This window comes from Apteryx rowi, unplaced genomic scaffold, assembly GCF_003343035.1.
Source record: "Apteryx rowi isolate R43461 unplaced genomic scaffold, aptRow1 scaffold_136, whole genome shotgun sequence".
NCBI lineage: Eukaryota > Metazoa > Chordata > Aves > Apterygiformes > Apterygidae > Apteryx > Apteryx rowi.
This window is the reverse complement of record NW_020447597.1, coordinates 255,321-279,692: the sequence shown is the minus strand read 5'-3', so window position 1 is coordinate 279,692 and position 24,372 is coordinate 255,321. Positions and strand designations below refer to the sequence as shown.

Genomic DNA, 24,372 nt, shown 5'->3' with positions numbered 1-24,372 from the left:
AGTGTCAAAACCCTTCCAATATTCAGAGATACAAAATTTAAAGAACAGTCCAAGAAAACAGGCTATGCTTCACAATGACGATTCYTATATCTTTCATTCTTTAAGCTAAAGAAAAATTATTTTTAAGTTTTTTGAACAGTTAAATCCAGCACTTAACATTCTTCAAGTGCTGAAGCTGTATTTATTTAATAACACATCCATCAGTACAAGGAATGGGATTCCAGGAGATATGACATGCGAAGAATTACACAGAAAACTGAAGACACTTGTCTCCTTCCTCTGCTACCCAGATTCTCCCCAACAAAATAGGACATTTCTCATTCTGTTAACTGTAAGGGCAACAGAAATACTTAAATCTGAATAGTTTTATCACTTTAATGATTTTTTTTTTAATTTCTCTTTCTTTTGCATTACCCAACATATCTATTCCTCTATTTGACAATGAACAAGTAGGTAACAAAGTAATAAATCACTGCTATACTGAGAACTGAACATTCACTATTAGATTCTAGATATTTCCCTATCAATGTATCTTAAAGTGAGCTAAGGACATCAGGAGTTACTCTTCAAGACAAAGGTGCATTACTGCAGTTTATTTGCAGATTAGAAAAATACAGATTTCAGCAGTTAAAGACTGCTTTACAATAAACACGGATGCTTTTACATGCTCAATATAAATCATTACTCAAGCAATAAGGCATTTATAAAAATACATACTCTTCTGCAGAAGCAGTATTAACATTAAACTTGTTTGAATACTACTGAAAAATAAATATATATATATAGTATTCCAATCTTGCCAACAGGTCACTTGATCATTCAGGAAAGCTGCCTTTCCAAGTCAGTTGAAGTAAACATCCACCCCCCAGCCCTACCACTTGTTATAGCTGAGTGTAGGATGTTTACAGGAACTAAAAGTTAGCTTAACAATATAAATACAGCATTGGCTTTCAAGATATCCAAAAATGAATCTGCACAGACATACTTCAATACATTGTGCGAGCTACAACATGCACAATTCATAAGGCACACATGACAGGTTACGCCTTACTGACATTATGAAGCTGGTTTTTTAACATTTAAACTTATAATTATCAGAATGCATTAATATATACATACAGACCCAGACAGGGGCTGCAGAGGTACAAGAAGGGGAAAAAAAAAAAAAAAAAAAAAAAAAAAAAAAAAAAAAAAAAAAAAAAAAAGAAGAGTTTCTCACAGCCCATGGAGATCAGCAACCTGTTGCACTTCCTACCAGGACTCTGATGCTCTGAGTACACACCTTCTAAAATCTCAGATTCGAATCATTTTCAAAATTGAGACTGAAAACCAAAATATATGTGGAACATCAATTGGCTGGTACAAACTCAGTAATAAACTTCAAAGATGTCCAGCTCAAGCTGTTTGTGCAAAAACACACACTTGTGGCATCAAACAAATAAAAAGTTGTCTTAACATGCTGGAGTTTTGYAGCTGTTGTTGCTACATCTAAATGAACTCCTGTTTGTGTTGCGTTTTCTTAGTTTAGTGTTTTCTTAGTTCCCTTACCTCTTCCTCTAGAGCTCTTTGAGGTACTTCTACTACTTCACAATGTTAAGAATAGCTCTCATTTAGCTCCTAGAGCCCTGAACAGACAGGAACTCTCAGCAGTCTGGGGAAAACAAGAATACCTGCACGAACTCAGTCAGTCAGCCAGCCAAGAGGCAGACCCTCGGCCTTCTCAAAGGTCTGGCCAGAACAGCTGCTTGCAGGTTGACTGGGGAGAGGGGAGCCACAGGCACAGGTTATTTCATGCTTGGGGACAAGCCCTCCAGATGTGTAACAGTTGCTTGCTATATGAAGAAAAACATCAGCTCGAGCACTTCTGCTGAATGCACCTGTGAGTTCACYGCAAGGGGAGACAGCGTAGGCCAGTCTAAAGCCACTGAGGACTTCAAGGTATTGCTTTCCAGCTGTCATAAAAACCACACCCAGGAAAACCACATGCAACTAAACCAGATCTCCAAGTGCTAGGTTTCACTGACAGTCCACTTAGCAACTACGGACCTTTGTATCCCACACCACCTTCCACCTCTAAATGTAACTGTATATTGCACCTCCATATGTGGTACACAGAAGTCATCCAGAATTATTAGTTACATGTGCCAGTTTCACCACTGGCCACCAGGCCACCAACCTGCCTTTCACTCCGATTTTCCCCCCACTTTGAACTCAGCACACTGTGAAACATTAGAAATGGATCTATGGCTGCTTAGAGTATAGGCAAGTCACACGACTCCATGTTAACAATACGGCGTAACTTGCTTTGCTGATCACCTGGCTGATGCGTGGGATCTGCCTCTTCCGTACCTAAACCTCGCCGCTGTGGCTGTGGTCCTGTGCTGCCTCCTTCTGCAACAGTCACTGCAGCCCTTCCTCCCCACCAAGAGGGCTGCACAGCTAGCACATCGAGTGCCAGCAGTCCCTTCCCACCGCTGCAGGCTTACCTTTAATCAGTACATAAATAAGTATTTGGTCAATAAAAGACTCCACTTCCTTCAACTGCAAATAGCAGTGTTTTATATGTGCTAAGATGTTCAGTACGTTGTATGTACAGAAAGGAGACCCTTTTATTTCAAACATTTTGCAAAAATAAAACAAAAACAAACAAAAATGCAGGGTAGGTTTTTATTTGTTTCTGGCAGTTACAAGCCACTTAAATTTGTTTTCAAACATTGGATAGCTGGGTTTGAGTACATATATTAGATACTAGTACAATAAAATGTACACATACCAATAAAACTCCACAAGCCTGGACTGAAACTGCCCATGAACTAAGCTTAGAGAGAATAGCAAAGTAACCTGACATGTGGAGAGGCTAAGATGACACCAACCAAAATGACTGTTAGATTAATTCTGAGATAACATACTTACTTTGATCATTCAAACAAGAATGTTAACAGAGAACATTTCCTTTCTTGTAAGTCCAAATACTATATAGAACTATGAAACAGTAAACATTTACAGCAAAGAAAGTCTGGAAAGTGACTACCAGCACTACTTGTTCTTTTCAAAAAACATCGATGTATACATCCTACTTCAAAGCTTTATTTTTAATATACCTACAAAAATTATAAAGCTGAACGGATCATATTTAAAAAATTGATTTTAACTGAGATTATGCATTGTTTGCAAGTTGCTTTGAAGACAAGTCTTTGCAGAGGTGTTATAAGTAAACTGGATCAATATGCAAGCTCAGTATCTCCCATTACCACACACATTTGTATTTCACACCAGACAGAACACCCAAGGAACAGAAACAGAATAATGATTGTCACAGGACTGGTTCACATTAGGTCATTCATAACCCGTTTGAAAATTCTTGCCTTTCCAATGCTTGTTAGTCTACATTTCCCAGTACTCAGAAATCCCGGCAGCTTTCTTTCTGATGAATCAGAAAGAAAAATCTTTCACTTTTCTAGGTATTTATATCTTTGGGCATCTTCTTCTTTTACAAAAATCACTACAGCTAAGTAGATCAAATAACAACCAGGCTTACTATAATATCAAAGAAATTGAACATGCAGTTTTTCTTTCAAGTGGCAGGGAATAAAAACATAACATTTTGGGAGGGGGAGGAATGGAGAGCTAAAATATTTCAAGAATACCTTCTGCCTAGAGAACAGCAGAAGTTACTCACCTAGGCCACTTCCCCCGTCCTCTCTAAAAATAAAGAGCTGCAGACAGAGAGGAGAAAAAAAATCCCAGACAAAACTCTAGGAAATAGTATTCCCAGATCCTACTTCCTAGATCTTATTCCCAGAATAGGGGAAAGTGTTGAAGCTGTTTTGCAGATAGCTGTTCTTGCTGAAATGATTCCTTTAAGTCATTTTGCAATTTAATTAGTGAAGCGTTAATGCTAAAGGAGTACTTTCAAAAGCCCCCCCCCCCCCAAAAAAAAAACCAACAAACTTTGTGTAATGACATGGTGGGTGTAACACACTTGTTTGTGGTATGGTCTTTCTGTTTATAGGTTGTTTTTGTAGTAACAATACATAAAAAAACACTGTTTTTTTTTTCTTTTAAACCTTTGTTTTCACCTTGGGTTATGTCCAGCTTACAAACAATTAAGAGCACCACCTGTTCATAAGAGATCCAGAATATGGAATTTTAGAAAGAACAAAAAGCTAATCGCATCAGATAAAATGTCCCCTAAGTATCAGACAGGATTTATAATCATTTTTCCTAAGTGTCAGAAACAGCAGAAGTTGTTAAAAGGAACTCCTAACGCAACTCTGGTTCCTGGATAACTGTACAAGAAATTAAACACCACTTGCCATCATGCTGCAGCAAACMATAACTCCACAGCTCATTCCACAGAGCAGCAGAGAACTTAATCTTGAGTGATACCTATGCAATAGCTGTGCATCTCCATCTCATAACAGACTCGATTTCAAGGAATCACACCTACGCTATTAACAATACTCAGGTTAACTCATCTGAAGCCAATTCAATTCTGTCTATACAAACTGCATTATATGTTCGTGTGGCAGCTTTTCCTTCCCATGTTGTCCAAGAATAGCCAGGTGCAGCAAACATCTGACTGAAAGCTAGGACTGGTCTTACAGCTTCCAGTCGGGGATGTTTACAGCAACAGACTACTACACATCGCTGCCTCTGCRTAGCGGTACAAAGCAGTCAGTTACCTTTAGCGGGGGGGAAATAAAAAAGAGAAGAGATTTAAGACATGCTCCCATAACATCCCAACCAGTTACTGTTGAGCTTATTCTGAAGAAAATCTTATTCACACATTCATGAACAAAAAGTAGTTTCAGAATCTCAAGTTAACCAAGTATCTACATGCAGCATATCTACATACAAGTACCCAACTTTTAATAAACATTTTCAGACCTCTAAGGTTCAAATATGTATGCTTTTAAAAGAGCTCTCTAAAGTTTTATTTCTGTATACCCTCATTCCCAGAGCTCTCAAAAAATAAATGGACTTCCACTTTGSATATCCATTCTATTTATTTTTAGAAGTATTTAATTTTGAATATAACTTTAGACATGTAAAGAAAAGAGAGAAGAAAAACAAGCCATGGTTATAATAAAGAAAAATGTTAGAAACAGAAACTTGATAGGAGTCTGAAAATATTCATTTTCAATGTCAGAATTGCACTTGATCAGTTCAGGCTCTATTACAATCAAACAAATAAAAAACCTTACCTACGGGGAAAGCATTAAGGGGGAGGGATGGGGAGGAAAAGCWCTAATGGCCTCAGGAGGAACCATTTTACTGAACATCTTCAACAATAAATTAGTACTGAAACTCCCCCAAGACTATTCTGTTCTGCAATAATTTCCTTTCAGTTAAGAAAGCCTYTATAAAAGTATTTAAAATTAATATTTACAAGACAAAAGTAGAGAAGAATTTAATTTAAACCAAAGTCATTCATTAAGTACATCACACAATCAGGTGTTGCTTATTCTCTAAAGCTTTGATTCTGCAGTGTCCCGCACAGAATAATTCAAATGTCTAATCAAACCCAAAGGACTTAAGTGGTGCTCTTGCTGACACAAAAAGGGCCCCCCTTCACTGTGATGGAAATGGAAGACAGAGAAGAGCTTGAATCCACTCTCGGCAGGTTTTTTAGCTGTGTAATTCTGCCTGGATAATGTTCACAAAATACTTATGTGCCTTAATTTTGTAGTTTATAGAGTTAAATGTTTTCCTTCCCCCCCCCCCCAACAATACTGGAAACAGATTCATATATTTTTGTTTAGCATCTATTCTTTCAGAATAAAAGAAAAGTTTTATAAGCAAAAAATATTCTACTGCCAGATTATATGTAGACTCCATCAATTTATCGTTGTTTGGGGGATTTCTGTTTAAGCTTCTGCACCAACTGATAAAAACATGAATTACAACACAGAGTTTAAAACCAAAAAGATTACATATTCAGGACTTCAGTTAGAGAAACCCAGTCACATCTTGTTTCCAAATAGAGGTTCCTTCTGAAACATGAAAACTTGTTAGTAGTAAGTGACTAATTGTACAGGAGTACACCAAGATTAACGAGGAAGCTGCATGCAGTCACTATGGATACCATGCTGACCTTTGTTATTTTCAAGAATAAATACTTAAAAGCCAGTGGTCATTTGCAACTAAGGCCTCCTCAGGCTGTTCCAAAAATGAAAATTCCTATTTTAAATTGGAATGAAATGGGTTATTTCATGCAGAGGTGGGCACATGGTATTTGAYTAATTAGGCTGCTGAGCATTAAGTTGCAATGAACCATTTATTACACTGCTCTCCTTTAACACTTACTTCTTAAGGAATAATGAAGGTTACTACAATGTCATCGACCTGCAGAGAACAAACTCCCCTCAGACTCCTTTTGTTTTCACACATAAAATATCACTAAACAGTCAATATAYGGGACATTGAAGTCTATCCCTACTTATCAAACTCAATGTCAACTACCAATATTTACACAGCATATCACAAAGCAATCATAGCCCTAATAAGGGGCTGGAATTTTCAGTCATCCAAATATGGTGTTAAAAAAAGTGGATATAGCACAGATTATTTTGCACAGTGACATGCTTGAAGGTTACAACTTCTATAAAAACTTAATGAAAAAAATTGAAGCTGAATACTTATTAGATTTCTTCAGCTATTCTCCCGAACACATGGTTTAGGATTGTTTTAAACTAAGTAGATGGCATACTCCAGCTTTCATTAAAGGCACTGTTATCACTTGRGTAATGCTCATTTGGCAACACACTAAAAATAAATAGAAATTATTCCAACATCATCACAAACTGAAGAATATTAACTGCTGGCCTCTTAATTCCGTTAACCGTTTTTGTTAAAAATGGCAATAAAAGTAGCATTATTTGAAGTGTGAAATCCTCGAACTCCATAACTAGGCAAAACCAAACAAGCAAAAGCTTACTGAGTCTTTCAAGACAACGTATAGCACAACGCAAGTCTGCAGGACTAACATTAAGTCCTTTTGATATTGGAAATATACTTATTTGTCATGTTCCAACAAGCAATGTTGGATCATTTGCCTGGGAACTGTTCTTCAGCTGTCACTACGCTGGAAGAATTACAAGGTTTAAAAAAATAAAAATAAAAAGAGGACACCACTACAATATCTGAAGTTTATGTTCTTTAAAAATTTCCAAACTAGAGCCATGCAGACCAAAACAGAAGAGTACTGCAAATTTTGTAAATGTAAACCAGAATTTTATCACTCACACTGAACTCTGGCTGTACCTTGCATTATCACTAAGTGAAGAGAGTTCAACAAGACGGGGGAAGGAGGAGATGGAAGAGGGTGAGGAGGCAACGGGTAGCTAGAGAAAGATTCTTCATTCTCTTCTCCACATATTTTAACACAAAAATCTTCATTTCATCACCAGCATGACAGAAATAATTAACTGTAAAAAGTCTATTTGTGTGTGCATGCTCATGCATTGTGTTTTGCAGTCAAAGTCTTGTCAATCAAAGCAGTTTAACAGATGCTTGATGCAAGCAAAAATCAAGTGACTAGTAGYGTTCCTAAGACAGAGGAAGACAGATGTTCATTATTGCTCTGATTATTACATTATGCTTATTGTCCAGAACAGAACTGAGAATTAAATATTAAATTCTAGAAATAAAAAAGGATTCTTAAACTGCATATAGATTAAAAAATATTAGGAAGAACTTCACAATGGAGACCAACAGCTAGCATTTACCATTTCTTTAATGGTAAAGAATCGAATTTTAAAATGCTGTAGTACAGTATGGTTAAAGAAAAAACAATACTAAGGCTACATCAGCTGGCATGTTCYTCCCCCGTCCCCCCAAAAGCTCTTCCCTCTTCCAAAGTATGAGACTAGTTAAAAAAAMCCAAAAAACTAAAGCTAAACATATTTGCACTTTTAATATATTTGTTTCATTTTTACCTTGCGGTAATGTAATTCCATCAAAGCATTTAAACAGAAACCCATTCCTCTGATATTACAGATTTTAATCAGAAGCCCCCTCTTTCAACCGTGTGTGTGTGTGTGTGTACGCACACGTGCACATGTGGGGGAGGGAGGACAACAACTCTTTCCACTAGACAGTTTTTTCCTAGAATAAATACCTAATGAAATTTATCTAGCTTTCTGAAGTACCAAGCGAGGAAATTTTAGCCATTTTCATACATTTTAACTGGTCTTATGGTTCATGAATATTTTTATTCCATCTTTGCAGGGATCACAAGGAAGAAATAATCTATTTGCCCTGGACCAAACAATGTGTCCAAATCAGCATCACATTTTTGGAACTCCAGCTTGCAGCTCTGGATGTAGTCCACCAGCTTCACATCATCTGCAACGGTACCTAGGTCATACAGTGATTCAGGTACCTGTGTTACCACACTGAATATCGATTGTATGTTCTACAACAGATAAGGCTCTGATCTTGTAACCAGYCAAGTTCACTGTAGCACTAAAAGTTGGCACTGCATGATTAACTGTGGTGAAGAAGTGGTAAGAGTACAGCAGTAGTTTTAAAACTGCATCTCCTGTGTATTCTCAGGAAAGTACACGCTCCGTTTCTTATGATCACTTATACATACACTAATAAAGAGTACAAGAGGTGGAAAAATTGGTTTAGAATTCAAGGCCCAACTGAAAAGAGACTGAAACTAAATATTACCAATTGTAAAGAAAGAAAGCGAAACAAGAGTCTGATATTTTAAGAACATATGGGAAAGTATGAATAATAAGATATTATTAATATAGTGGAGACAGAATTTAAGGACAGTTAAGTGAGGGCAGAAGCCAAACACCATATATAACTCACCCCAGAAAAACCAAACATTACTATTTTACAACAAATTCTTAGTTTTCTCATCTGACAAAAGGAGAATGAAAGATGAACTACAGAAAACAAGGATGATGGTGTGAGCAAAAAGAAGTTTCAGATCCTGGTTCAAAAGGGCCCCCACCCAACTGCCCTGTATCTCAGACTCCACACAAGCTTAGAATAAATCTATAAATTTAGTCTCCTGTGACTAAAAGCAGATGAGGAAGGAAAAAAGAAAGTCTTAAACACTCCCTCCTTGATTCACTCCGTTTCAGATAAAGGAGGTAACAGGAAAAAGTAATCAACCTGTAATTGTAGCAGAGAGAATTCTTACACAATAACAAGCTGAACCACGGACACATATGCAGCATCCAAGACAGGAAATTGGCTTCATCCATTATACTCATTTCTTACAGTCAACCCAAGAATGTACAAAAGAGTAGCAAATACACAGATTTTCCCTTTCATTCTCCATAGCCCACGTAAACCCACATGTGCATTCACCCACAATTCACATAATCTCAAGTATATAATAGGATGATATTGAATACATAGAAAGCTAGGAGCAGGTGGGGAGAGTGGGAAGGGGGCATGCAAGGGGAGGAAAGGGGCATTAATTTTTGATTAAATAAGCACTTTAGACCACAGGGACTGTATGCAGAAATTGTATATACCACCAAGTTGCACATCTGCAACAGAGTTCATGCTCTGAAAAWTTTTTTCTACAGAACAGAAAAAAAGCATTTACATTTTGACTTCTTACCTCCCTACTATTCCAATATACTTTCCTGCTAAAGTTTTAGTGCTGTGAACTGTAAATAAAATAAATAACTCAAGCCAAAAAACAGGAACAAAAACAGCATTACAAGAGTACCTTACAGGTTGGTTTCGCTTTCGTACAGCTTGACTTGAAATGAACAGATCCAATAAAGCAGAAATGCAGTCAGAGCTCCTGTGTATTAACAGCAGTAAGTCAGTACATGCTTCAGAAAAGTACAGTCTGAAGATCCCATTTCTGACTTGAGCGAGCACAGATTTTAACAGAGACATGAAAAGTCATAGCAGTAGCAGATCAGAATCATAGCTTAGAATAATAGTTCTAAGCCTATGCTTGTTTAAGGGAAACTAATTAATTTCAACTAATTACAAAACACAGAATCCAAGAGTAACTAAGGGTGGAAGGGACCTCTGGAGGTCATCCAATACAACCTCCCTGCTCAAAACGATAGCTAAATTTGTAATAAAATCAGGTTGTTCAGGTTCTTGTCCAGTCAAATTCTAAGCATCTCCAAGAACGGAGATTTCACAACTTCTCTGGGCAACCTGATCCAGTGTCTGACCACCCACACTGTGAAGAACTTTCTCCTTACATCTAACTGGAATTTCCCTTGCAGCAAATTCTGTCTGTTCTGTCTCAAATTTCTGCTGCGCATCTCCAAAAGTTAGCTGGCTTCATCTTCTCTACGACTACCTAACAGGTAACTGAAGACAGCAATTAGACACTGTCCCCCCCCAACATACACACCTTAGTCTTCTCTTCTCAGGTTGAACACCACAGCCCAGCCTGAAGAAACCACATATTTATTTATGGAATACCATTTTGACTCTCTGCTAGGGAGTCTAACATATCCAAGAAGTTATTCAGTCAAATTTAAGCCTTTACTTCAGGTAACCTGAGAGGTTCTGCAGTACTCAGTGATCAAAACAGTCATATCAGGGGGTGGGAAGTGGCTGATTTAAGATCGTTTTGCTTTAAAAAATGAACTGAAACACCCATATATCACACTAAGAACTTATCATAATGATTTACCCTCAAAAATCCCAACTGACAGGTTAATCTGCAATCAAGCACAGGAAAAGGAAGAAAGTATATTAGCATTCTTACCTATATATATATATTTTTTCCCCCTCCACAGAGCACAAACCTTCACCTGTGTGAATACTTTTGCTGGTTTGCACAGACCCAGTTTATAGCASTATACTATATATAGCATTGCACACTGCAGTTTTTGCTCCCCCCCCTTTTTTTTTTTCTCCCCCTCTTCCTTCTTCAAACTCTTCTAACAGGATACCTACATCACACTGCACCAACCATAAGAGAAAGGTGAACAGTTGGGAATACAAATTTGGAAGAACCATGAATCATCAGAACTTATTAGGCCATATTTCACATAAAGATTCAATCGGATTTATCAAGAAACTTTGATTATAACCTCATTGGGTTTAAAATATAACTCAAAAGTATTGCTGATTCTTCTAAGTTTATAGTTTCAGCTATTCACCTCTCATGGTCCCTTTTACAGGAAAGGAATGTTGCCTCATTCCTGATGAGGAGCTACAATGAAAGAAGATTGTTTAATCTGGGGTAGATTCCTGGAGAGATTTAAATAAGAACCACTAAAACAAGTCACTTTAAATATAATACAGCTACCTCTCCACATGATATATCTTTATTTCATCCTGAAGAGTCTTTCATTTCTCAATTTGTACCTTCAGAGAAGAAGAGGCAGACTGTGGGTAACCAACATTTCTGGTCCAGAACAAATGTATACGTAGCAAACGAGCTCTTTCTTTTAAAGTCATCTTTGGGTGACCATCTGCATCTTGTACGCAATCTGGAAATTAAAAAGAAAGTTCACACTACTAAATATGCAACAGTTCATCTGATCACCTCTTTTAAAGAGTGCAGGATGTAGAAGCAGGAGGGCAGAAAACAACCCTAAAACTTGACAACAAATAAAAACATAAAGGACACACTTAATGGATGCATTTTGCAGTAAGATCAAGAGCTCCATCAGTAAAAAGTTAACCTGCATATGAATCTTTCAGTCCTTAATATTTCCAGTAGAAAAAGTTTCCTAAACTGTTTAAGGGCTCTGTGTCTGCCAACTCAAATATGACTAAGTGTAAATGGACAAAATTCCCCTGAAAGATAAAGACTAGGAAAGCTATATAAATACATTATTTGTTAGTGGTTCCCCCCCCCCTTTTTTTTTTTTTTTTTTTTTTGAGTAGGCATCCACAGAGCTGGCTGCAGGAAACTCAAAAACAATGACACCTTCAGGACATGCCTCCTTCTTCAGTTAACGATTTTTCACTAACATTTGCAACTATAATTCTCTGGTGATATTAACTGCCAAAAATTGTTCCATGTAACACTGAAGAATACCACTAGTATTATAATCAACAGGCACAGAGTTGAAGTATAAATTTGAGAACTGCACAGGGCACGTTTAGACTACAAAAGCCCTTAGCTTACCTCTCCCAAGTGAGGACACATTTGGATGGCCTGTTAATATTAGCAGTCTGACAATTAGGTCTAGACCATTCTACTATACTGCTGGAAGAAGCTGGTGAGGAAATATGCAGCAAGTTGGGCCAGGCCACCAAGAGATCTAGAAGGAACTCAAGTATTTCTGTTCACAGAGGACTGCCCTTAAAACATATTCCAATTCTTGGAAATTAATTTAGTTACAAATGTGACAAGTTCTGGCATTCTGACATTCAAGTTCAGAAAGCACAGTCTGAGACTGACTGCAATCTACAGGCTACAGTAACAAACTGCAGTGTTGCAACACATAGCAGGGGAAATATATGCTGAAGTACAGTTCAGCTCCTCCATTGCAATTAAATCCTGAAGGATATTGGACCAAGAAACCATCTGTATAGCAGTATCAGTCCTAACCTTGCTCCAAGCAAAGTATATATAGTTTTCAAATTACTTCAAAGAAAATAGGCTTATCCCAGCAGGCATGCAAGTCATGAACATCAGATAAGCGTGTGGCATTCGGTTTTACAAAGCATCTTTGTCCTTTTATGCATAAGTTCATAAAAATGTTAATTATTTGTTTTGCAGCAATACCCAAGAGGCCAATTCTTTTAAGTACATACATACGGCCTCCTTCCCCAAAGGAAACAGTCCACACAAGAACAGCATGAAATCATGGCATCTATTTGAGCATCAATCAATTCACAAACAAAACAAAAAACCCACATGAAAAAAAACTTTTTCAACCACTCACAGAACTATTAACTCTACTTAAAATGTAGATCTGAACAAGTCCTTTTTGGGAAGTGAGTTTTCAGAGTTTAGTGACAGTAGCTGGAAAGATACATAATACGGTGGCAAATAAAGTTGATTTTCAAAACACTTCTCCATGTTCTCAAATCAATCTTACATAAGATCTGACAAACATACTTAGGAAATTATTACTTTCACAGTATTTCTCACTTAAACATTTACTCTAGAATCAAACCACCACCTCCTTAAATAATTTCAACTATAAAAAGAAATTAAAAAAAATACTTCTGACATATTAACAGTCTACTCGATGCATTTCAGTCATATTTCCCTACTTGGAACAAGGTAACATTTGCCATTTAGCTACTGGACTACAATAGGAAGGAACGGCAATTATATAGCCACAGTTTATTTTGGAAAAGACAGAAATGAGCTTTTAGCTGGAAAAAGATTTTCTAAATAAGGACAAGACAATCTATGATTTTCTTTTTTCTTTTTTTTTTTTTTTTTAAAAAGACTTTTGTCTCCCAGCTACCTAAAACATTACTACTCTTTTACTGTATTATTGACAGAATTATCAGTGTCACCTACAAAAAAATGTTGAGACACTCAGGAAAGGTTCCTGATGTGGAAGTGGAAGGCAAAAAAGGGATGTTCAGCTTAACCTCAGCATCTGGAAGAAGTACAGAACACCCTACATGGAATTCATTTCTAAATATATGGACAGGAAGATAATCACAAACAGTTAACAAAGATTTATCAAATGACAGACAAAGCTCATATGATGCAAGCTATTTTGAAGGTTGAATGGTGCATGTGACACACTTGGACTTTAGTACAGCTTTTGACAGTCTCCCACTGCAGCCTCACCTGRAAGCTGAGGAAGCAGGAGCTCAACTAGCAGAAGGGAAGGTGAGCCGAACAACTGCCTGGATTGCCGTTTCTCAGGGTTGTAAGCAAAGGCTAAATGTCCAGGGCCAACGGTGGCGTCCAAACATACCCATTCGCASCCAGGATGAGGACCRGAGCACACGCTCAGCAAACTGCCAAAGGATAACGCACTGGAGGGAGGAGGGAAGAAGGAGGTTGACACAGTGAATGGCAGCAAGATAAGGCTGAGAGAGAAAGACCCTGAGAAACGCGAGCACGGGGCCAAAAGAAACCTCCCTGGCTTCAATAAGCACAAGCGCAAAGCTCTGCGCCCAGGACAGAATAACCCCAGCCCTGCTAGAAAGGACCCAGGCGTGCGGAGAAGCCAGGTGAAACGGGAGCCAACGCCTCACCGTGGCCAAGGCAAACCGCACGCGACACCGCGGCAGGAGCAGGGCAGCYGGCAGCTCGCAGGAACTTGTCCCCTCACACACACACAACCCCACACCCACCGCCGGCAAGGTCACTCTGCAAATACTGGGCCCACCGCCGAGACCCCCCCAAGGCAAGAAGGATGCGGAGGAACCAGGCAGGGTCCAGCACAGCCCTGCCACGCTGACCATGCCCCTACAGGACAGCACCCACGGGCACAGCTGAAGGCAGACAGGCCTCTTTCGCCTGCCAAAGAGAAGGCTAGCGACCACCTCAGACCTCTCTACAGCTACCAGGAGGGCAGCGACAAGGACAGCAGAGCCAAACGCTTTCTCAGCGGTGGCAGAAGGAGGAACCAAGAAGGAGCAACAGCCACAAAACGCAGCCTGGAGGGTTCAGGTTGCATGCGATGAAAAACGTTTTCACTAGGAGCATGGTGGGGCATGGGAACAGGCTTCCCTTCCCRCAGAAGGGCTGCGGATTCTCTTTCCTTCAGGCTTTCCAAGACTTGGACTCAGCTGCAGCTTTGTCTCACCATCAAGTGCTAGTTACAGCCCTGCTTTGAACAAGGGGTTGCACCAGAGACCTCCAGAGGTCCCTTCCAACCAGCATTCTTGCAATTGTATGACCTAACCACTGTGATCTGCTTCAAGTAACCATGACCTTGTTTAAACAATCACCCTCAGGCACGATGCTGAACTGAATCATCTTTGGAAAAAGAATTATCCATAGATGACATCAGCACAGCCTTTCCTATAAATAGCCAAGTGGTACCATCAATCTAGACTACATTTTGAGCATCTCAAATAGTCACAGTACATAGTCCCAAAAGTTTTGGGGTCGCAAATATTTAACGGCAAGACTATTTTAATTTACAAGTTTCAAATACATTAAAAAATAAGCTAAAGAGTAAATACAAGTTGCATACTTAAAGCTACTGAATTGAATAAGCTGCCAAACACTATCCCAAGATCACCTTTGATGATTACTCAATACTCCTCCACAAAAACTTCAAGATAATTATTTTATGCCAGTATTATATATAACATTATGCCAAGCAACAAGAAAGATATTTTCAGTTAGCTTGTTTGAGGAAGCTACCCTAAACTTAAAAAATGCAGTACTGTTTCCCACAAGACAATTTTGAACAAGAAATTTAAAAGAAATTAAACAATAATACTCTCTCAAACAATATACAAGGAAGTCCTACATTTAAGGACAGACTACAGATTTCAAGTCTCTGTTTTCCCTAGTAAATCTCAATTTTGTTTCCTTCTGGTATTAAATATCACTTTTCAAACCATAAAAAAAACCTAAGTATAGAAACTAAATACAGAACTAAACATAATATAGTATGACCTACCAAACTGTTCATGTGTTACCATACAAGTGCAGAGCTTTGCTGATAACCAGAATTAAACCATTTACAATACGCAAGTAGTTTGGCCTTAGGAGTAGGAAAACTGGTTCCTACTACTTACTCACAGGACTGCAAACATTAAGGAACAACTCAGTGCAATACAGAAAAACAGTTTGCTGAAGGGGGTACCTAGGTCTCCACGTTCATTTGACATTACAGTCCTGTTCTGCAAAACAAAACAATTAGTGCTAAAAGATACAAAATGCAAACTACATGTACTCCAGAAGGTCTTAATCCAAAGTTAGCTCTAGTCCTATCCATGGTCTAAATGCCCTTAGTCTGAATGCATGAGGCAGAAATCAGAAGGACATCTTCCAAATGTTTCATCCAAAAGGAATCCACTTTGTATACTCCACAAGACAAACTGCAGAACARTAATTGAAGACCATCAGAATACTTGTGTCAAAATTGCATTCCTGATCCAAATTAAAACATGGATGTAGTTCACTAAATGACCTTTCAACTGTTGGGCAAGKGGAATCACTTCAGTGAGATGGCCAATGAGCTCCAGAAGTAAAGGAAATGGAGGAGAACAATTTGTATTGCTGATCTAATGAAAGAAAGGAGTTCCTATCCCAAATTCAAATAATACCCCAGTGCAGGGTTTCATTATGCAGGAAACTATTAATACGGTTTAAGGCATTACTGAAACAGGAGATCTGCAAAACCCTCTTCCACCTATTTCCACCCCCCCMCACACACACTGATATCATTCACCTTAAGCCAACTCTTGTATTTATATAACTACACAAGCTGACTGAACTCATGAAAACAGCAGAAGAGTAACCCAAGAAATAGTCTTCCTGCAAGATGCTCTTTGTTTTCAAACAGAAAATAATCTGCTAGCTTTAGGGGTCAGCAGTATGAGAGAAGTACAGTACATGAAAGTCTTCTAAAATGGTACTTATGCAGCTGATTTTCTGAAGAAGCTGGAAACATACAGGTCCCTTCTGGGGCTCATATACATGTTGACAACATCAAGGGAGGGAAAAAAAACAGAACAAAAAAAAATACAAACAAAAAGCATCCACAAATGAAACCTGGCTCTCCAGACACTATCCAGTCAGAACCATTTTTACGATTTGGAGAGCCCTTCTCCGAGCAGCATTTCCAAAAATTTCACCGTATTTACTACACATCATTTCAAAGTATTCTCTCAAACAGTGAAAACTATTTAAGATTAATCTTTTTACCCCCTTTGCTCTTCATACGAGGACCACAAGGAAAAAAAAAAATCAATTTCTTAGATAAAACTAAGGTAGGCAGCAAACAAAGTTGCTATTCAGCCTATGGAGATAGGCATTCTGGAGGTGATAATGCAAAGTTATTCCAGAGCTAATCCTTAGTTTTTATTAGCTGAACTTTAAGTCACCGAACCTGAACACCTAAAATTTACGCATGTCTACAAAAAACAGAGTAACACATGAATACAAAAACTGCACTTGAGTTCTTGGTCACACCTCTAATAGGAACTGACCATGTAATAGGAACATTACTTAGTATAACTTGGGATGGTCACTGTGCAAGAGTTAAAGATATGAAAAGACTACTACAGGAATACTCACAGCCACACGTACTACAGAGATCACTGGTGCAATTTTAGGATGGTCAGAGTTGATCACAGTAAGAGCGCAGTAGCAGAGGAGCAGTCTCAATCTCTCTCTCTCCCCTGCACTGTATTAGGAGTTTTACAATTTCATGATGCAAGTTGGTTAGGCCAATCACCATATCTAGCTGCAAACTACTCCTGGAAAAGAGGAAAAAAAAAAGAAAAAAGGAAGATTAGTTTTCTGCTGTAGCAGAAAATTAAATACTGGATTAACTGACAGGACGGCAGGACAATCCTTAGCACTGACAGTAAGAAGGAAATGTATAGGGCAGGACTGCCTGTTTTGGTGGCAGTATAGTGTTAGATCAATATAGGCAAATTGTGAAACCACAACACAAACCCCTCCCTCCACCTACTAGAAAAAGATAACGATACTTAAGACCTCTTGTACCAATATTTTGAGTGGAGAACTAACAATATAAAGTGTACCATATATCTTACTTACGGAGACACAATAAATAGCTACCACGGTGGAAAAGAAATAAAATACAGGGAAGGTGCTAAACACTTAAAAAATAATAATAATAAGTTTGGCAAAATCATGTTACCTTATATTAAAAGTAATAATAATTTTAAAACTATTTAGATGTAGCTTCAATGCTTTGCAACACAAAACTGACACTTRAAAGAACCAATAGAGAAACATTAAGTTGACTTTCACTCTCTGTATGAAAGCCCACCCCAATTACAAGTCTCTGAAAACTCTTCCGATAGTTGTTTGTTAACATGGAACTGCTTCCGCAGAACTCTACACCAAACACAGCGAGCAGACTCCAACTCCATGGAAATCAACTGAGCAGGACTTATACAGCAATTGCTTTTTCTGAATACTAGAGGGGCTATTTTCCTGCCAAACACCTTTAACTTAATGCTGGAAATCTGTCTTATGCTACCAATGCTCCACCTGCTGGTATGAAGACAGTACAGACGAGCCAGGAAAGCATCTTTACCTTAATAGAGAGAGACAAATAAAAAAAAGGCAAAAATAAAAAAGTTTCTGAATATACAGCAGCATTTAAAACACCTAAAGCAAAAAACTCTCTTCAAGAACTTGGGAACGTAATCTATTTCTGAATACTAACATTCTTGAAAAATAATTTGTGAAACCCACTAACCAAGGATGTGGCTTACTCCTCTTTTAGTAGCTGGCCAACTATTAATACATTAACATTAGTTATAGTCAAGGGTGGAGATCTGTGGAAAAGTTTAAGAGAGGCAAACCAAGTCCAGAAGTGGAGCCTAAAAGTCCCACACATGAATATCATTAAGTTTGGAGTTTCTGCATGATAAATTTGATTTTAAGAAGATTTTAAAGTGAACTTTCCTAGAGCGCAAAATAAAATCTCATTAAAAAGCAAGTATCTACCCAACACAAGTGAACCACAAAACAAAAAAAAACAAAAAAAAACAAAAAAGAGAGAAACAATGCTGCCATACCACCTCATTTCAGCACCTTTATAGATGAAAAAAGAATAATGTAATTACAAAAAAAACAAAAAAGGTAAGAAAAACTTTGGTTCCTCATAGGAATCTGCCTTACTCTGGTCAGCCTAGATGATGTTCACTGGAAAAGGTTTGAAGGGCAAGAATGCTGCAGTACATAAGACTTATTTCACATGTTGAAAAATCTGAAAGGTGTGTTCATTCAGTTTACTACAAGGGATCTGTTAATCATCTGTTTCAAGCACTTTTTTTTTTTTTAATGCCAAAGAAAGCAGTATAGGTAACTGAAGTAAACTTTCAAGGTGTTTGGAGATTGACTCAACTTGTGAATCAGCTACCTCCCCCAGCCTCTTCCACAGTGTGTTTATATGCAAGCGCAGGACAAGTTACTGAAAGCACTTATTATAGATATCTGCTACTTTTATTCTTCATTTGAGTGTTTAACTGCAACTTCTCAGCTAGTTTTGCAAGAAGGTTGCACCTCAAACAGAAGTTAGTGGAAATCGTATTAGCTAAACAGAAATGTAATAAGAACATCAAGGACACCCCTCAAGAAGTCATTCAGTTTTCAAAATCATTTCAGGTGGAGCTTGTGATCTTTCTTTCAATATGAAACATAAAAATGTAATTGATACCAAAATAATGAGCATCAGCAAAAAACAGTTATTGAGCAGGAAAAAGATGTTTTGTTTAAAAAGTTAACTAAAATGTTAACCTGCACAATAGGGGAAGACTTCAGGAAATTTCACAAATACAGACTTCCAGTCAATGTAAAAAAATAAACTTAAACACAGACAAGCTGCCCGTCTTTCCCCAGACTCACCAGAAGTTAACTGCATTAGACCCCACTTAAACGCAAGGAAAAGGTCACACAAAGAAGCGGAAAGGGAAAAAAAAAGTTGGAAGAATGAAGTTAAACTACTGCTGTACCATCACTGTTACAGTAAAGTGGGGTTTTGCTTGTCTTAAAGTCAGCATGTTAATGCCTGCTGAATAAACTGGGAATATCAYGTTAATGAACACACGATCACAGCAACATATCAAGAGCATGTGCTGAGCTGGCAATATTTGCCATGAAGCAAGCTTTCCACATGCAAAAAAAAAATCTCACATTGTCTTTTAAATCCCAACTTAATAATTTGAGTACTATTTAAAAGTCGAATTCTTCAAACTAATTATAGTCTCCAACTGAAAACAATAGTTTAAAAGATAGAAAATGTCACAGAATTACCAATAACCTGTACAACACAATGCTTCAGTCTCTAATGATCTGAAACACCTATCTGTGCAAATATTAACAAGAAAGCTAAAATACCTTTTTGCTTCTACGGGGAGAAGTAAAGGCTGAAGCAGGCAGCCACACAGTTCAAATTAAAAGCATATTATAAGCTAAACAAAAAGGTGAATACAATTTTTATTTCACAGTAGTTGACTTATGAAAACATTCCCCTTTTCACTTAAAAAAAACTATATAAAAACACAGACCTTGTTATAAATTAATGATTAACAATCTTCAGAAACTGTAGCAAAGACCTGGTTTTATTTGGATGCCTGGTACTGTTAAGTGAAATGTAAAAGTAAGACTATGCATAACAACAGCTCAAGCTGTGTAAATAAGATCTCATTTTTAATATGGAGATAAGCAAGAATTAAAGTCAGATATCATTAACTATAATGACAAGGAACTTCACACTGAAATTGGTGGTGTGTAAAAACCAGCAACAAACAGGCCAGCAGTTCTTCCTGATATTATAATATGCAACCTCATGTTAACATACAAAATCACAACTTCAATCAGTTTGTTAGAAACAAGGAATGTTTAAGTACATTTATTCATCTTTCTTTCCTGAGATTTTACTGCCGCTAGTTAATATTTGGCATAAACTGCCTTTTAACTGAACAACCAGCTTTGCAGTTCCCAAGCCAAGCAGTATGTTTATCAAGACAAGTCAATTAGTCACCACATTCAAAATGAAAAAAGTCATTTTAAAATTCTGATTAAGCTTTTGAACTCAAGGCATTGGTACAGGTTGGAATTAAATGAGAAATACAGGATCAGATAACGATGCCTAAGCACATAGTATCTGAGGATATCAACTATTACATTTGTTTCACAATTGGTCACACCAAAAAACATTGCATCAGATTTGGCAACCCATTTTAGAAGTTACAGATACAAATTAAAAAATAGGGGAGAGGGAGAAGAGTTGAAATAGACAGATGCGTATTTTCAGTAAATAAAACATCACAAGTTTCCTTGTTAAAAGAATATCTTTTCCTCATGGCTGATTCAAGTTTTGAACATGGCTAGCTCTATTGAGGGCTGCAGCTTTTTTTTCCTGTTATAAAGCCTACAGATAGAGTATACTGGTCTTCATAAAGCTCAAGGAGTCACCTTAAGTTGCCTTAATATTTCCTTGAAGTACTCTTGATATCTTCAGAATGGATGAGGGACAGGTTGCAAAAGAATAAAGAACTAAATTCCCTGATACCAGAACATTCCCAATGTTCCAGTGACCTGAATCCACCTGAAAGTGCCTGATCCTGTCAGCAGACAGCTTAGTTTTCCCACGGTGGAGGGCTATGTTAAAATGAAGGTGTCCTTGACCTAGAGAGGGATCAGAGGGTTAGGCTCACAGAACCACCATCAGGAAAAACATTCCTGAAATAAACCGTATTTGTCTCATCTGGATAACATACATACCTGCCTGAAACACTAATATTAAAACTGAGCTAGCTTTAAATTAAGACAAGAAAAATTAACTGGAAAAACATTTAGTCATCCTTCCAGAAAAGGATGCAACACTGAGGTAAGAAGTTTTACTGCTTTAATTTCCTGAACAATAATTTAAAATAAGTAGAATCCCAACAGAAGTAGACTAAGGGCAGTGATGAGGGAGAACATTTGCAAACACAGTCACCACGCAGTCAGATCATCTAGTAACAAGGCTTACCAGCAGTGATGACACTACATCATACACGGTCTCTATAGAGAGCTAGAAACTGCTGGGAAAACAAGAGGTTAACAAAACCCATTATATGGGCTATATAGTAAAAATATACATAAATATACATGTAAAAATAATGATGCATATCAAATATGGAGCAGGCAGACTGAATAGGGATAAAAAAAGCAGCCTTTAAGCACAAAGGTGCCCAGCTTGGAAGAACCATGAACATTATGCAATTTTTACAACCCCACCACAACACTAGTAAGGATAAGGAAAGAACACAGGAAGGAAGTTGAGATGGAAAACTCATAGCACCTCATCAATAGCCAAAGAGATAAAATATGCCTCCATAACTTTAAATACCTAACCAAAGCCAACATTGATGACAGACTGTTACTATGAGCACTGACTCCCCAGGTCCAACAGCTGAGATGCATCTTAGAAATTCTCAGTAAGAGCAGCTAAACAGCTAGAGAGGTCATCACTTGCTTAAATTTAAACCAGAAGTGAGTTTTCAATACGTTCTACTTTTAACTTTTTGCTTCCAATTCATATCTCATTGAATAACTAACTCTATTTTACCATTATGTTTGCTTGGTGCTGAGGATATGAGAAAAGGAGACAGTTTGGTGAAGGTTTAAAAACAAAACAAAACAAAACAAAAAAAACACACCTCTGTGCCAGCAGCCCTGAGCAATTTGTACCCTGGGATATAGGGTACAGGCTTAGGCTCACACACTAAGGAGCATTTTCTGCCAAGCTGCAAAGGGTCAGCGGGGCATCTTCTGTTGCCAAGCATCAGCTTCAGGAAAGAGTAGTTTCCAGAAGGTACAAATTTGAGCCTTTTCTGTAAGGTCATCAACAGTACACGATATTCCTCACAGCTCTCCCAAACCTGTGGACTCACACTATGACTTCTGCAAATAAAATTATTCAGCTAGTGCATTAAACATTCTGAATGACCAACTGAGTAGTTGTATAAAAACAAACAAAAAAAAAGCCCAGGAAAGTGCTCGGTCTTCAGAAACACTTTAAACCCCAGAACAATGACGACTCTGCATTTGATTGAACTGTGCTATATCTGCAGAGAGAACAATGAAGTGAATGGATGAAAAAAGTCCTCAGAGGGTCATCTGGCATTTTGATTTATTATACTAACGTTAAGCCTCTAATGTTCAATTCTCTACATCGTTCTTACCCAGCAAAAGATCCATTTCAGGCTTATTTTACCTCTATATTCTGTACATAGAAATGCCACAGTAAGGTCTTACAGATTCCACTAATACCACTTTGAATTCTAACACAGTGTTGATTCAGTGTGAAACATAAGAATTAAACAGCCTTTTAGTATTTTAGCTTCCTCATTCCCACAGGATTCAATATGCCCTAAGACATGAAACAATCTTATCTAGGGCATTTCTTGTGAATATTTTAATCTTTTTTTCCTTTATCTTTATAACCTTCACTTCTGCAGAAATGTAGACCTAGTTCCCTCAACTTTCTCATGCAGTTAAAACTCTTTACTGGTGTCATTCAAACTGAGGCATATTGAGAAGACAGTATACAAAGAGCAAGCTGATACTAACATTTAACTTCAAGCACAGAAAACTTATCCGTATCAAATAAATTTTAAGCTGGGTGGGTTGTGCTTCTTCTCATTAAGTGCCAGCTCAGACAAAGCAACCCCTATTTGCAGGTAGTAGGGCATTCTCCAAGTAGACCAGTTCACTGCTGCTGTAACCTATGGAACTCCCTAAAAAAAGAAAAMACAAACAAAAAAAMCCACACAAACATTTTGAAACAAATACAAAAGGAAAGACTGGGATTGCTATTGTGTTTATAAAATCATCCATCATGCTGATCAATAGAATCTCAATACACTCTCCTCCATCTGTAGGCCTTTACTATTACTTAATTGAAATTGCAGCCTTTTTGAAGCAGGAACTGGAGGGGAAGGAGGAGGAGGGTTTTTGGTATAACACCTAGCACAATGCTAAGGATTAAGAGACCAATTATTCACCACTACAAGTAGTCCTTTGTTTTTCTTTACCTTCACCATTCCAATAGTGCGTGCAAGATAAACTGGAAAAGATCATGGAGCTAGGCAATGAACAGTTAGGCTAGACAGCTACCCAAAAGTTTTCAAGATAGCTAAATAAAACAAATTATATATGCAAAATATCACAAATGCATGTCTTACTATCTCTACACAGTTTCAAAAACATCTTTTGTAGCACAGCAAAACTGTACTATCCAGGCACCAAGATTAAAGAGCATTTTAATATTATTCCATGTTATGTATGCCAAAGATAAATATGAATAAATTTGCATATGAAGTCTACAAACTGAACAGTTTTTAAAGGTTTTTCAGTCCAGATAGAATTCTAGGTCAAAGTTTTTGCAGCTATSCTGAAGTTCACTACCATTCCAGAAGCTCCCCCTTACAATGTTTCCACCATTATGTGTTTCCAGCCACAAGTTTTTTTACCTCTCTGTTCTACAGATCACATTTAAAAAAAATTAAAAAATCCCATCACACTGTCTAAAACAAAATGCAAGTAGTGTGCAAGCAGCATACTTGGATAGTCTAGTCAGCTTGTTCTCAATCTGATTATTCACCTGTTTTGTACTGACTGCCATCTGCCCACTCCTCCTCCTTTCTGTCTCTGACACAGACCTTGTGCCATCTCATAAGCATTTTTTTAGCACCTTACTGCACACTTCTTCCAGGTCATTGACATACACAATGAATAAACTTAATTGCAAGATTGCTCCCTGGGGCTCCTTAGTCCTGCCA

At 37.7% G+C, this 24,372-nt stretch overlaps 1 protein-coding gene across 5 annotated transcripts in view; it reads right to left on the bottom strand.

Annotated features, from left to right (window-relative positions):
* ZFAT (zinc finger and AT-hook domain containing) overlaps positions 1-23,367 on the bottom strand; it is a 138,422-nt gene extending 115,055 nt beyond the window's left edge. The window contains exons 1-4 of one of the 5 annotated variants that reach the window (XM_026057085.1): positions 23,162-23,367; positions 17,138-17,319; positions 11,320-11,444; positions 9,704-9,781 (exon numbers count right to left, since the gene is read on the bottom strand). The gene's annotated coding sequence lies outside the window, so the exon portion shown is untranslated. Of the gene's footprint in view, positions 1-9,703; positions 9,782-10,354; positions 10,394-11,260; positions 11,445-13,720; positions 13,912-17,137; positions 17,320-23,161 lie in introns of those variants that run through there. The other 4 variants (XM_026057088.1, XM_026057087.1, XM_026057086.1 and 1 more) reach the window with 4 other exon arrangements.
* Positions 23,368-24,372: the final 1,005 nt, after the last annotated feature.